The following is a 15,486-nucleotide window of genomic DNA, read 5'->3' as shown; positions in this document are numbered from 1 at the left end:
TTCAGAATCCAAAGGACAACTATCTATATCAGTGATGACAAACCAGTGTGAAAAAAATTCGGAAAATGCCTAACTTGACTCTGCTGGTGTGTCACCCCCTCCCCCCCCAGTCCGATCATGTGTGATGCTTGGTATTATATAAAGAACCAAATAATTACAAAAACGAAATACAAGTGAAACAAACTCAGTTTCTTTGGTAACTCAAACAGGGAGAATAGTTGTCAGGTGTTGGTGAACACTGGTGTGTCACCAAAATGTGGTGTGTCACCTATGACACGCATGTCATAGGTTCACCATCACTGATCTATATACTACTAAAACTCTCATGTCTGTAACCTTCAACTGGGTGAAATGGTGCATCATAGGGCAAGAATTTTTGAACAATGTTGACGGGTGAGCCCCCTTCCTCGAGGGAGCAGGGCCCTTGGGGACACACCAGAATGGGGAGTGGGGGTGCAGTTTTCCTCATGGTCTATGGCTCCCCTTGTTTCACCTCTCCCCAGCAAAGTGGCAGGCAGTTCTGTGGATCAGCCGAGGAGGAGGAAGCTTCACTGGGGCTCTCTTGAGGGTCAGGAGGGGAGGGCAAACAGTGCACGCCTATATTATATGTGGAAATGGAAGGAGGGAAGGAAGGAAGGAAGATTTCTGAAGCTCCCTGCCAGCTTCCCACAAGCAAAGTCAATGGGGAAGCCAGCAGCAAGTCGTAAGTCGCTCACACGATATAAATCCAATAAATACATAAATACATTTTGAACTGTAGGAACATGTTTGAAAAACAGTGTTTTATATGCATTTGTATCCCAATTTTAAATAATGTAATAACCATGATGGAAAGTAAGTTACAATTGCATTTCTGTCTTTTTGTATTTTCATGTCTCCATAAACTGATGAATTATATTCAAAGTGCACACTCTCATATCATCTTTTATTTTTTTCCTCTTTGGACAGGACACAATTTGATCCCCCCTCCATTTTCTTCACCTCTTTTCCATGCCTGTTGTTCATTGTTCATTTTGCCCAAGATGAGAGACTGGAATAGCTGGCCTTTCAGATTCCTGAATTATGGGAATCAGCCATTGTTTCTGTGAGAAGGCAGGGAGAAGTGAGGGCCTCAAATGAACCATGTTTGCTAGGGGAGAGCGCTGTGCACCATGGGGCAGCCTTGGGGGGGACGGCAGGAGGGAGGAAATACTGTAGGCAGGAGGCACGTTCGCACCAGAGTGAAGAGAAACGGCAGGGGACGGCTGTTGGGTCAAGTGGGTATTGCAATGTGTATTGCGCTGATTGGATTAGGAAAGTGGAATGTCTGCGGTTTTGCGGTTAATTAGCGGTGCTCCGGGGCGGTAAAAAAAGGTGAGATTGTGAGCCAAGCCCTCGTAGGAGGGGGAGGACAGATAGGGGGTATAAAAACCTGTCAGACCTTGTTTTGGGGTTCCTCCATTGCTGCGGGAGGGACCCACCTTTGCAAACGTGCCCAATAAAAAAACTTCTGTCTACTGGACAACCGAACCCGTGTCTGTCATTTTCTGACAAAATTGGCGAGCCAGCCAGGAGTCCTCGACGTGGACCGGACTGTGGGGAACCAGTGAGTGATCGGCCATGACACCCCGTTGAGGTGTCTCTCGTTTTCCCCGGAGTCGGGTCCGGGACGGGACTCCAATCGCCAGTCAGACAGAAGTAAAGAGGAAGTCGGCTGACGAGGGGACCTCCGGGAGGTCTGGTGAGTACAGCCTACCCATAATCTCGGGGAGATTAGCGTGGTTACGAGGCGCTGGATGCCGCAAGGGGACAGAAGAGTCCGGGACCTTCTGTAAGGTGGGAAACGTAGTCAGGAAGTATGGGTAAGGCGCAGAGTAAGAGTGTAAGGCCAGGGGCCAGTGGGAAAAACGCAGTAGGGGGAATCCCCACGGATTCTCCATTAGGACAATTGTTGCAACAATGGGAGACACCCTGGTTGTGTCCATTCACCAGGGGTCTGGAAAAACCAACCATGATAACTTTGTGCACTAAAGAATGCCCAAAATATCCACTAGTGGACCCCGAATTCCCCTACCATTGGGGAATCTTGGAATCCCCAGTAATTACTGGGTGACCCAACTAAAAAACTACATTGTGGAGCATAAATTGTTAACACAGGAACCCTATGTGGAAGTCTGGTTCCATGTTCATTGGGAGGGGCCTCGACCCAAGTTAGCCAAAATTTTTGTCCAAAAAGAACAGGAGGATGAGGAGGACCTCTGGCTGACTGGACCCCAATGAGGGCCGCCACCTCCTCCTCCTCCTCCTCCTCTTCCTACCGCTCCCCCTCCAGCACCCCCACCCTATCCCGGGCTGCGGGAAGAGCTGACCAGCTGAACCAAGACATTCAGAACTTGCCCTTTATTCTAAGGTCGGCCAGTGCCTTCCCCGTCCGGGAGGTCCCGAACGCACAGGGGGTGGCTGTCACCAGTTACGTAACGGTTCCCATCAAACCCAGTGAGTTGAGGGAATTAAAAAAGACCCTCCCTTGTATGCAAGAGAACGCCCATACCGCCACCGAACAATTGGAACTTTTTCTCGGCCTGGTGGAATACTCCTGGGGGGAACTGAATTACATTTTAGCCCACCTCTATATGCCAGAAGAGAGGGGCCAGATTCGGCGAGCCGCGCTCGGGGCTTGGGAGCGAAGGAATGCAAACGTCCCGAATGCCCCGGCCGCGGATATCAAATTCCCTCTGGCAGACCCAAATTGGGATCCCAATAATGCCGCACATCGGCAAAACATGAGAGACATGAAAGAGATGATTTTGGAGGGCATCCAAACAGCAGTGCCCCAAGGGAAGAATTTGACCAAGGCTTTTGAGGTAACCCAGGGGAAGGATGAATCGCCCGGAGATTTTTGTGAGAGGATCTGGGTTGGCCTGACCAAATTCTTGGGCGTGACTCCAGACACCCCAGCCTTTGAGACCTTGTTAAAAATGCAGTTTGTCATCAAAGCGTGGCCAGACATTCAGAAGAAGATACAAAAACAGGAGGGTTGGACCGAACAGGGGATAGGGGAACTCCTAAGGATTGCTCAATAGACCTATGTGGGGAGGGAGGAGGCAAAGACCAGGCAGAAAACTCAAATGATGATGGCAGCCGTTCAGGCGGCGGCCAAGAATGAGACGAAGGGGGAGGGATTGAGGGAGGCACGACCTTCTCCCCATCTGGTCCGGGGACCTTGGCCCCGGAGAGGTGGCGTTGACCCCAGAAGGGAGAGGTGGACTGGGGATAGGCAAGGTTGTTTCCGCTGCGGGCAGGTAGGACACTTTGCTCGGGACTGTCAGGTGGATCGCCCCACGGGTGAGAGGAGTTTCCCTCTGTACGACTAGGGGGGGTCATGATTCCCCAACCGGGACCCACGGGGAACCCTTGGTAAACATCACGGTGGGTCCCACCGGCGAGGAACGGCAGTTCCTCGTGGACACCGGAGCCTCTCGAACATCGCTGTGCCAACCGATCCCAGGGATTGCGAAATCCCGGGGCGCGTCAGTATCGGTGATGGGGGTGAGAGGCTCTCCGGTCAAGGCAGACGTACTGGAGGGAGTAAGATTGGAGTGGAATGGGAAGGAGGTAACTGCAGATGTGTTACTGATTCCACATGCGGGAGTGAACCTGCTGGGAAGGGATCTAATGGGTAGTCTAGGAGTGGAGTTGTGGAATGTGGAACAGGCAGAAAGGATGTGTTTGTTGCGGGAGGCGGACGTGGAGGTTGTGAACCCTGAGGTATGGGCAGGGGAGGGGGGGCGGGTCGGTTTCGCATCGCCCCAATTAGCATCCCCTTGAAACCGGGGGTGACGGGTTTGCGGCAAGCCCAATACCCGCTGTCCCGGGATGGGAGGCGTGGGCTGAAGCCCATCATAGATGGGCTGAGGCGGCAAGGGCTATTGGAACCGGCTATGTCCCCCTTCAACTCCCCTATCTTAGCTGTGAAGAAGAATGACAATAGTTACAGGCTGGTGCAGGATCTGAGGAGGGTCAACGATTTGGTCTTGGCCCGGACCCCGGTAGTGCCTGACCCCTACACTTTGATGGGGAAGATCCCTCCCGGGGATCGGTGGTTCACGGTGATAGACTTGAAGGATGCTTTTTGGTCATGCCCTCTGGCAGAGGAAAGTAGGGATCTGTTCGCCTTTGAGTGGGAAGATCCGGAGACTGGGAGGAAGCAACAACTGAGATGGACGGTGCTGCCCCAGGGGTACACCGAGAGCCCCCTCTTGTTTGGACAGGCATTGGAAGAGAAACTCCAGGGGTTCCAGGCCCCCGGGGGTTCTCGGGTGCTGCAGTATGTGGATGATTTGTTGGTGTCTGGAGAGAAGGAGGTAAAGGTGAGAGAAGACTCAGTGGCTTTATTGAACTGGTTGGCTGAGGAAGGATTGAAGGTGTCAAAAGGGAAGGTCCAATTTGTGGAAAGGGAGGTCAAGTATTTAGGACATGTACTCCGGAAGGGCAAGAAGTTGATTGATCCTTCTCGGATACAGGGGATAATGCAGTTGAAGCCCCCTCATACTAAAACGGAGGTGTGGCGGTTTCCGGGTCTAGTAGGATATTGCCGGCTATGGATAGATGAGTACATGAGCAAGGCTCAGTTTCTGTATGAGAAGTTGAAAGGATCATCTGACAGGGTAGAATGGACAGACGGGGACACAGAGAAGTAGGGAGAATTACGAAGGAGCCTGGTGACGGCCCCGGCTCTGGCTCTACCGAACCTGGCCCTCCCCTTTTACCTGTACGTTACAGCCCATGGGGGAACCGCCATTGGAGTGCTGACTCAGAGACGGGCTGGGAAATATCAACCAGTGGCCTTCCTGAGCAAAGCCCTAGAACCGGTGGTGAGGGGATGGCCGACTTGTGTGCAGGCAGTGGCTGCCAGTGCTGTGCTAGTGACAGAAGGGAAAAAACTCACTTTTGGGAGCCCCGTGATTGTCCATTCGCCCCATCAGATCTTAAGTGTGCTTAGTCAGCAGGCGGCTGCTTGGATGACAGAAGGAAGGATGTTGAAATATGAGACAGTTCTCCGGATAAGTCCTGATGTGGTAGGAACAGACAGGAATTTGAACCCAGCGGAGTTTCTTGCGGGGGAGCGGAAAGAATGGGAGCCGGCGGAGCACGAGTGCTCCACCCTGTTGCAGCTGCAAACAAAGACCCGGGAGGACCTGCAGGAGGTCCCGCTGGAGGAGGGTGAGGTCTGGTTTGTGGATGGGTCTAGCCGAGTAGAGCAGGGACAAAGGAAGTCAGGATATGCGATAGTGACAGCGGAGGGAGAGACAGTAGAGAAGGGGGCACTACCAGCGGACTGGTCGGCCCAGCTGTGTGAAGTGCACGCTTTGAAACGGGCACTAGAGTTGGGAAAGGGAGTGTCCCTCACCGTTTACACAGACTCGCGATACGCCTGGGGAGTAGTGCACACTTTCGGGAAAATTTGGCTGGAACGGGGTTTACTCACAACTGCTGGGAAGGAGGTGAAAGCTCGGCAACTGATAGAGGGGATGATGGAAGCTCTTCAAGAACCTGACAGGATTGCAGTGGTGCATGTAATGGGACATCAGAAGGGGGACTCGATGGAGGCAAGAGGGAACCGACTTGCTGATCGAGTAGCAAAGGAGGCAGCGGAGGGTGTCCCCATTGCCATCATGATTGCAATCCCCCAAATAGAAGAACCTCTGGCTTGGGCGCCGGGGAAGTTGGACGAGGTGCTGCTGGAAAGGGAAGGTTGCAGGGAGGAAGCAGGTCGTTGGGTTACAATTGAGGGGACCCCAGTAGTGAGCCGTGCTGACATGAGGGGGATGTTGGAGAAACTGCACGAAGGGTCTCACTGGGGGGTGCAGGCTTTGGTAGACACTGTAAAGCCGTGGTACTGGAGCCTGGGGATGTGGACAGAGGCGCAGGCTGTGTGCTGGAAATGCCTGATTTGTCAGAAAACCAATCGCAAAGCCATGAGAAGGGAGAGGGGAGGAAGGCCCTTGGCAGTGTGGCCCTTTCAGCGAGTCCAGGTGGACTTTACGGAACTCCCTCCTGTGGCTAGGTTGAAGTACCTGTTGGTACTCAAAGATCACCTCACTGGCTGGGTGGAAGCGGTGCCCAGCCGGAGGGCAACTGCACAGGTAGTAGCAAAAGTTCTCCTGGAACAGATCATCCCCCGGTATGAGATAGTAGAGAGTCTGGATTCCGACAGGGGGACCCACTTCACCCACAAGGTGCTGCAGGAGGTCATGCAAAGCCTGGGGGTTTGATGGGAACTCCACACCCCTTGGCATCCTGAATCCAGTGGGAAAGTGGAAAGGGCTAACGGGGTATTGAAGCAACATCTCACCAAACTGGGATTGGAAACAGGGCTACCTTGGACAAAGACACTTCCGGTTGCCCTGCTTCAAATGTGGACAGCCCCTCGCAAGGATGTGGGGGTCTCCCCATTCGAGCTGATGATGGGAAGACCTTTCCTGGCTCCAATGGGAGAGCCTATCCCCGAGCTAAAGGATGCCTTCCTAAGAAAGTATCTCTTGGTACTGTCACAATCTCTCTTGTCTTTAAGAAAACAGGGATTCCTCGCTCAACGGCCCCCCTTGCTGGAAGACCAACACCCCCACAAGCCAGGGGATTGGGTCCTGATAAAGACGTGGAAGGATGAGAAGCTGAAACCATCTTGGGAGGGACCATACCAAGTTCTCCTGACAACTGAATCAGCGGTTCGGACCCGACAGGGGGGTTGGACCCACTACCATCGGGTTAAGCGAGTTCCCGACCCCCGACCGTGGACTGCCCAACCGGGAGACGGACTCAAAGTAAAACTTAAAAGGAACTGAACTAAGGCAGGGGAGGAGATGACCAACATAAAGGCTTGCATCCAGGTTATTCTGTTATGTCACTGCTTAGATGCTCTACAGCACAGCTCTAACAACAATTTTTTTGTAGAATTGGCACAGACAGCTTTGAACAGCACAACTTTTTGCGTGGGGCAACTCTTGACTGTGAATGGTGTCACTTCCACCTGTTTCTTTGGAATGCCCATCAGCTTGGAAGCATTGAAGAATGTTACTCAGATAGCGAATATTGATATCACTGGGGATGATCCCCCGTGGGGGGGGATATTCTATCATTTTGGGTCTTCTCCCACACCAAGACCCTGGACTAATCAAAGGCAAATGGCTCTAAATCTCTTGGGGATAACCAATGCAACTCAATGTGTATATTTCAACAATACCCAGAACCGTACCCACCCATTGCCCTCAAAAGGTCCTGCTTTCACTTGTGGAGGGGTCTATAATATCCCTTACGCTTCAACCCCTCTATACCTACCTAAAGGTTTCTTTTTGTTATGTGGACATGAAGCTTATACCTATGTTCCAGCCTATAGTTCAGGGGGCCCTTGTGCTGTAGGGCGCCTGACCTCTCTATATGCCCTGCCTCCAATGCAAGCGCACCCATCAAAAGAAAAAAGAAAAAGGGAGCTGCCATCTGCTTGTGAGAGTGATGTGACACTCTTGTCCGAAATAGAAGCCATGGCTCTGGCCCTCTCCTTAGTAGGGGTTCCTGCACTAAGTGGAAGAGCTTATCTGGACCTAAGGAAGGTGGCCTGCCTCCTGGCTAAAAGTGTCAACCTTACATCCTCTCTCATTGCAGCTCTCACTGAAGAAGTCACTGAGATCAGGAGGGCAGTCATTCAAAATCGGATAGCTATAGACTATCTCCTATTAAGGGCAGGACAAGGCTGTGAATCTTTTCAAGGTCTTTGTTGCTTTCACCTAACCAACAAAGAGAATTATATTGAAGCAAAAACTAGCCAAGTTGAAGACCTTAGTCTCTCGCATATCCGAGGATCCAGAGGGATGGAATTGGTCGTGGCTCACTAGTTGGTTACCTAACTTTGCTTGGTTAAAACAACTTTCTGTGCTAGCTATTGGCTTCATTGCCTTACTGGTCCTAGTATGTTGCTTAATGCAATGCTTCCCCGCTTGTGGGAATTACCTGTCCCAGTGTGTGAAGCCCCGGGTCCGGGACGAGGGAGCAATCCTGTTAGCCAGGTTTGAGGCCCAACAGAGGCGTGAAAAGAAAAAGGGATTGTGAGAAGGCAGGGAGAAGTGAGGGCCTCAAACGAACCATGTTTGCTAGGGGAGAGCGCTGTGCACCATGGGGCAGCTTTGGGGGGGACGGCAGGAGGGAGGAAATACTGTAGGCAGGAGGCACGTTCGCACCAGAGTGAAGAGAAATGGCAGGGGGCGGCTGTCGGGTCAAGTGGGGATTGGAATGTGTATTGCGCTGATTGGATTCGGAAAGTGGAATGTCTGCGGTTTTGCGGTTAATTAGCGGCGCTCTGGGGCGGTAAAAAAAGGTGAGATTGTGAGCCAAGCCCTCGTAGGAGGGGGAGGACAGATAGGGGGTATAAAAACCTGTCAGACCTTGTTTTGGGGTTCCTCCATTGCTGCGGGAGGGACCCACCTTTGCAAACGTGCCCAATAAAAAAACTTCTGTCTACTGGACAACCGAACCCATGTCTGTCATTTTCTGACATTTCTTTGTTCATTAATACTTGATGTACTTTGAAAGCTTTAACACCTAACATATGACTAATTCAATCTGCAGTTTTTATCTTTACACTGAATCTAAACTGCAGGCTTCATGATCCCAAGGCTTAACTTTTTATTTTCTTCTATTTTTTATGCTGAGGAACTCAAACTTATGTATGTAATTTTTGCTTTTTCTAAAAAATGTATTGTCTAATTCTGCATTTGGGGGTTTCCTTTCCTCATGGACTGCAGCAAGTTTATTTTGGAATATGTTCCTACTATCTCCAAATCAATTTCAAAAGAAAGTGTTGTCTGGGTAGACTTTTCCCTATAGTGGGAAATTGAGGAGGCATTTTCTTCAACTTGTTTTTACCCTAAAGCAGAGTAAGACTTCTTCTTATCCCCTTACTTTCAATTACTTACTCCTTTTGTTTCATTGAAAGAGTTTACATATTGCAGTAAGCATCATGTGCTGTGTTTTTTTTGGCATTGGCTTTGCATGCTGTATATGTATTCAGACACTGTGCATTGTATACAACAGTCCACAGGGTAGTGAAAGGATCAAAAACTAAATTGGCAATAGTTTTAGAGTATGTGCAGAGTCCTCTATAGCCAAGCTTCAATACTAACAGCGCTTAGCAAAATTGCAAGAGGAAGCAACTAACCACAGATGAGCTAGCTCAGATAATAGGGAAAACTCCTCCTGAAGAGACTAAGTCTGAGGCCTGATAAGGAGGGAGGACACAGAACAAGGGTCTGCAGGGACTGACAAGGTATAAGAGTTAGGGGGAACTCCTTTAAATTAATGTAAGCAAACAAGGGCGGGGAATAATGTATTCTGCTAAAGTTTCTTTGGCTGTAAAACTCATCTTCATTATAATGGTAATAAGTTCTGCCTTTTTAAAAATACTATAAAAGGCTGTGGTTTTGTCTCCAAGGGTGTGCCACCCTGCTCTCTCTTGGTGCATGGTGTGGGCACCCAGACTTTTGCTTGGCCAAATAAAACGCTGCTTAGAGAAGTCCCTGCTTGAAGTCTTTTATTTTGAGCTGCTGATTGATTTCAAGTTTTCTGGGTAGCCATGAACCTTACAGTAGTAACCTCTGTCTTGCATGATTCCTCCCCTCCCTTTTTCGGGGGGGGGGTAGTTTCCTTTCCAGACACGCTGCAGATCTGGCTATGCGATTTTGGATATTTTACAAACAGAAATATCCAAGCGAATTGGTGTATTAAGCTTCTACAGTACTAGGCTTAGCAACTTTTTACTTAACCTCTCCCTCCCCCCTCCTTGAAATCTCTAGGCCAAAATCACCCTTCCTATATCAGTGACACTGCTTCAGAGCTGAGAGGCTGATTACTTGTTTTTCAAACAAGGCAGGGAAAGCATAACTTCTAGATTTCTTTTCAACTCTGTAAATGCCAAATGAGGTGCCTGCATTTTCTGTGAAATGCAGTTGTTGTTCAGTCGTTAAGTCGTGTCCGAAATGCAGTAATGTGTTGCAATTGTGTTTTGCCTCTTGTGCTGCATCCCTATGTGTTGAATGCATGCATACTGGAAAGCATGGGGCAGGCTGTATACCCTCCACGGTAGGTCATGTGACTAGGAGTGATGGGGGGGTGGCAGTTAGCAGGGAAGTAAAACAGCCAGCAACTTTCCAAGCTGCTGCCCAATAGTCTCTCCCATAGGGATGCACGAAGGAATTCTTCCTGGAATGTTTTCTCCACAACACCCAGCCTGATCTGGCCATTTTCAGACTTGATCTTCCTTTTGACAGCTTCTTCCCACCACTTATTCTAAATAACCATAGGCATTCTTTTCTATTTCTCTAGTCATTTTTCTATACAGTATTAGGACTCAGAACTCTTTAGTTAAATTATTTTTGGGACTGACACTGTAATTTGTGTATCTCAGGGAACATATTGCCAATCAAACTGAGACAAGACAATCTGAGTTGCCTCTTTATCTAATTCCCAGCTATCAAAAATATAGAAGGTTAATAAAGCACCAGGGGATTTCCTCAGACGTTTTCTTGCTCTTACAAAAGAACAATACTAATTCCAATTCCAGTTCCCTATCCCTCACCCAAAAGCATGGTTTGCTTTTGATTCTAATTCAAAATGATTTTTGTAAGTTTCTTACCCAGTTCTTTAAGAACAACGTTCTGTTCAACGTAGTAAAGTATACAAAAGATGTTCCAGCAATTCAGTTCTCTAAATCTTTTGAACCTGAAGTCAGCATACAGGTGAAACTTGAAAAATTAGAATATCGTGCAAATGTTCATTTATGTCAGTAAGGCAACTCAAAAGGTGAAACCAATATATGAGATAGATGCATTACATGCAAAGCGAGATATGTCAAGCCTTACTTTGGTATAATTGTGATGATTATGGCGTACAGCTTATGAAAACCCCAAATTCACAATCTCAGAAAATTAGAATAGTGTGAAAAGGTTCAATATTCTAGGCTCAAAGTGTCCCACTCTAATCAGCTAATGAATCCATAACACCTGCAAAGGGTTCCTGAGCCTTTAAATGGTCTCTCAGGCTGGTTCAGTAGGAATCACAAGCATGGGAAAGACTGCTGACCTGACAGTTGTGCAGAAAACCATCACTGACACTCTCCATAAGGAGGGAAAGCCCCAAAAGGTAATTGCAAAAGAAGTTGGATGTTCCCAAAGTGCTGTATCAAAGCACATCAATAGAAGGTTATATGGAAGGGAAAAGTGCGGGAGAAAAAGGTGCACAAGCAGCAGGGATGACTGCAGCCTGGAGAGGATTGTCAGGAAAAGGCCATTCAAAAGTGTTGGGAACTTTCACAAGGAGTGGACTGAGACTGGAGTTAGTGCATCAAGAGCCACCACACACAGACGGATCCTGGACATGGGCTTCAAATGTCGTATTCCTCTTGTCAAGCCGCTCCAGAACAACAAACAACGTCAGAAGCGTCTTACCTGGGCTACAGAAAAAAAGAACTGGTCTGTTGCCCAGTGGTCCAAAGTCCTCTTTTCTGATGAGAGCAACTTTTGCATCTCATTTGGGAACCAAGGACCCAGAGTCTGGAGGAAGAATGGAGAGGCACACAATACACGATGCTTGAAGTCCAGTGTGAAGTTTCCACAGTCTGTGTTGATTTGGGGAGCCATGTCATCTGCTGGTGTTGGTCCACTGTGCTTCATTAAGTCCAGGGTCAACGCAGCCATCTACCAGGAGATTTTGGAGCACTTCATGCTTCCTTCCGCAGACGAGCTTTATGGGGATGCTGACTTCATTTTCCAACAGGACTTGGCACCTGCCCACACTGCCAAAAGTACCAAAACCTGGTTCAATGACCATGGGATTACTGTGCTTGATTGGCCAGCAAACTCGCCTGACCTGAACCCCATAGAGAATCTATGGGGCATTGCTAAGAGAAAGATGAGGGACATGAGACCGAACAATGCCGCGGAGCTGAAGGCCCCTACTGAAGCATCCTGGTCTTCCATAACACCTCAGCAGTGCCACAGGCTGATAGCATCCATGCCACGCCGCATTGTGGCAGTCATTGCTGCAAAAGGGGCCCAAACCAAGTACTGAGTACATACACATGCTTATACTTTGCAGAGATCCGATATTGCTCTATTTCCAATCCTTGTGTTATTGATGTCATGTAATATTCTAATTTCTGAGATTGTGAATTTGGGGTTTTCATAAGCTGTACGTCATAATCATCACAATTATACCAAAGTAAGGCTTGACATATCTCGCTTTGCATGTAATGCGTCTATCTCATATATTGGTTTCACCTTTTGAGTTGCCTTACTGACATAAATGAACATTTGCACGATATTCTAATTTTTTGAGTTTCACCTGTACTTATTAGATTGTCCTACAATATTGCAAGGCTTTTTGGCTTCATTATTGTCAATTTTTTTCCTTATTTTCTAATAGAATTGCTTTAGCTGCCCTCTTGTGGTTAATTGTGTAATTTCTCTATGTGTTGCAGAGATTGGGCACATGTAGCCCAATTTATTTCTTTTCTGATTTTAACAACAGCAGAATTCTGAAATTGCTATGATTGCTTGTCAAGATGTTTATAATAATTGTTTATCAAACCCTGGATCCTATCAACATACCCAAGGACAAATGAATGTAAAAAAGCATTACATAAGAAAGTTGTTAGCATTTAAAATCAGGAGAAGTCTGGTAGTACGTTTTCCCATTAACAAATTGTATTAAAAGTGAACAGCTGCAGCTTTTGTGAACTGCAGCTCACTTCAGCAGATGAAAGCTTATGCCTTTTAATAAAATTTGTTAGTCAGATAATGTGCCACCAGACTCCTGATTTTTTGCCACCGTAGACTAACATGGCTCTTGCCCTAATATGTCAGTGGTGTTTATTACGACTAGCAGCAACATTGAAGATCTTTCTCAGCTGTCTTAGAAAGATCCTTAAGTGGCTGAATGCAAATCTTATGCTTTAACACTTGATGCATAGGCCTGCTGAACGACATTTTGAAGGCTTTGTAAATCTAGTGTCAAGTAAATAACATTATAGAGTCCCTGCACCAAGGATCTTAATGTCTTCATTTTGACAGAAGGGAAGATAACAAACAGAAGGAGCAAGAGTAATAAATAGTAGAAAGGAATACAGACAACAGGTAATAAGTATGATAACAATGAATCTAGTCTAATAATGTCTCTACCACACTGAATCTCCCTTCTAGATGAGCTGAGTTGTAAACCTGCAAATTCAACTTTTCACATGGGTAAGAGCTCTCAAACCCTCCTCTCCCTTCTAGCAATCATTAATCCATATTTTAAAATTAAATTATCCAACTATTGACTCATCAAATTGTCTCTGTGAAGATAAAAGCAATTCTTATAACTGAAATTGATATTAAGATGTTATGCCTTGATGTTTCCTTCTCTAAGACAGATACATATTATTTATTACTGTTTCCTACATGTCTTGTTTTAGTATGTTGTACGTCATCTGAAGTCACTTGGATGATTAAGATGGTTTATTAAATATTGTGTTGAAGATAATGAAGTGCAGGGATGCTATATTAACTATCAGGTTTGTGTGAACTCCTGAAAACTGAGACTCTATCAAGGCATGATAACTGAATTGATACAGCTTTGAGAAATAAGAAAATTTTCAGTGCAAATGACAGTAGTTTAAAACACAATGTTTCCTTTCCCCAATTTATTTATTTTAATATTGTGCTCTCAGGTTTTGTGCAAAAGGAGAAATACCTTTTTCCACAGATATTAATATTTATATCCAACATTCAGTATTTTTCACATTGTTCAAGTACTGTATATAGGTTAGATATGCAAAAATAAACATGCCATGTACATTTAATACAACCCATAAAGCAAACAGCTTTGAATGGCTGCTACTACTTGCTGCATACATGATTAAAAATGTGTGTGTACATATGTAAAACAAAATGATCTTCCTTGTTTTAAGTTGGCTTGGCAGTGACTGATGAGAAGTTTTTGACACGTAATCAAAAAAAAAAAAAAAGAATGCAAGATACCAAAACATTATTCACAGACTGGCATTCTGTCTGGATCTGGGCCATGATTCAACTGTAGTTCAGTACAACTACAATCAAGATTAGTCATACATTTAACTCTCCATAACTCAGGCTCCCCAAGTTATCTGGACCTAGACAGCATCGTACCTACCTGGTCAACTGTCCCTCTGGCCTCTGAACATAGAGTGAGGAAGCTAAAGCAGCCCAAGCTGGAGTTGTTCTCATGCCAGTCTCTTCATCTTCCAGGGGGACAAAATAGAGTCACAAAGGCAGGAGAGGCAAAACCTTCTCTATGTCATCTGTGGTAGTTATAATCCTAATCTGGTCACTTGACAGTTTTATTTTATTTTTAAATAACACTGTAAAAAGTAAAAGCCAAAAAATGTCAGCTGTTAGCTGACAAACTAGGAGCTGTCTATGTCACTTGGCATCAGGCCAGTGAGTAAATACCATTTTATTTATTTTCATAAACCAGGAGTATAATTTATGAAAAGAGTATAAATATTGTCACACATGAAGTGTGATTTTTGTATCCAAATAGTAAAGCTATTTTATAAACAGTTTTCCAGATGACTGCTTTCAGGCCAGATTATAAGATTTTATTGATTGATTGATTGATTGATTGAAGTTCTCCCCCGCCAATCTCCCCCCAATGGAAAACTCTGGGCGACTCACACAAAACATTAAAAACATAAATATATATAAATACATAAAACATCAAAATTTAAAAACATTACTAAAAAAGAGGAAAAGGAGGGTCCAAGAAGATGAAGAATCTGGGGCTGAAGACAGCAGGCTTCTATGGGGCTAGCCATCCCCACGCTTGAAGTATTCCCTCCCCACCCCAGGCCAAGTGACAGAACCAGGTCTTCAAAGCCCTCCGGAAGGCCAGGAGTGAGGAGGCCAATCGCACCTCCGGGGGGCAGAATGTTCCAAAGAGCGGGGGCTACTGCAGAGAAGGCTCGCCTTCTGGACCCCGCTAATCAGAGTTCTTTTACTGAGGGGATCTGAAGCATGCCCCCTCTGTGTGATCGGGTGGGATGGGTTGAAGTCATGTGGGAGAGGCAGTCTCTTAGGTAACCTGGTCCCATGCCATGTAGGGCTTTAAAGGTGATAACCAGCACCTTGAATTGGACTGGGAAGCAAACTGGTACCCAGTGCAGCTCACGGAGCAACGGCGTTACATGGGGCTTTATTGGGGCTCCAAAATAGCCCGCGCAGCTGCATTCTGGACCAGCTGTAGCTTCTGGATACTCTTCAAGGGTAGCCCCATGTAGAGCGCATTGCAGTAGTCTATCTGGGAGATACAGGGCATGAGTGACTGTTTGAAGGGCATCCCAATCCAGGAAAGGGCGTAACTGATGCACAACCCAAAGTTGTGCAAAGACCCTCCTTGTCATGACTGCCACCTGCTCTTGAAGCAGGAGCCGTGAGTCTACGA

The sequence above is a fragment of the Python bivittatus genome, unplaced genomic scaffold, assembly GCF_059951505.1.
Source record: "Python bivittatus isolate LINGU-HERP-01145 unplaced genomic scaffold, Pbiv_v1 ctg000840_np1212, whole genome shotgun sequence".
NCBI lineage: Eukaryota > Metazoa > Chordata > Lepidosauria > Squamata > Pythonidae > Python > Python bivittatus.
Note: the sequence above shows the minus strand (reverse complement) of the source record.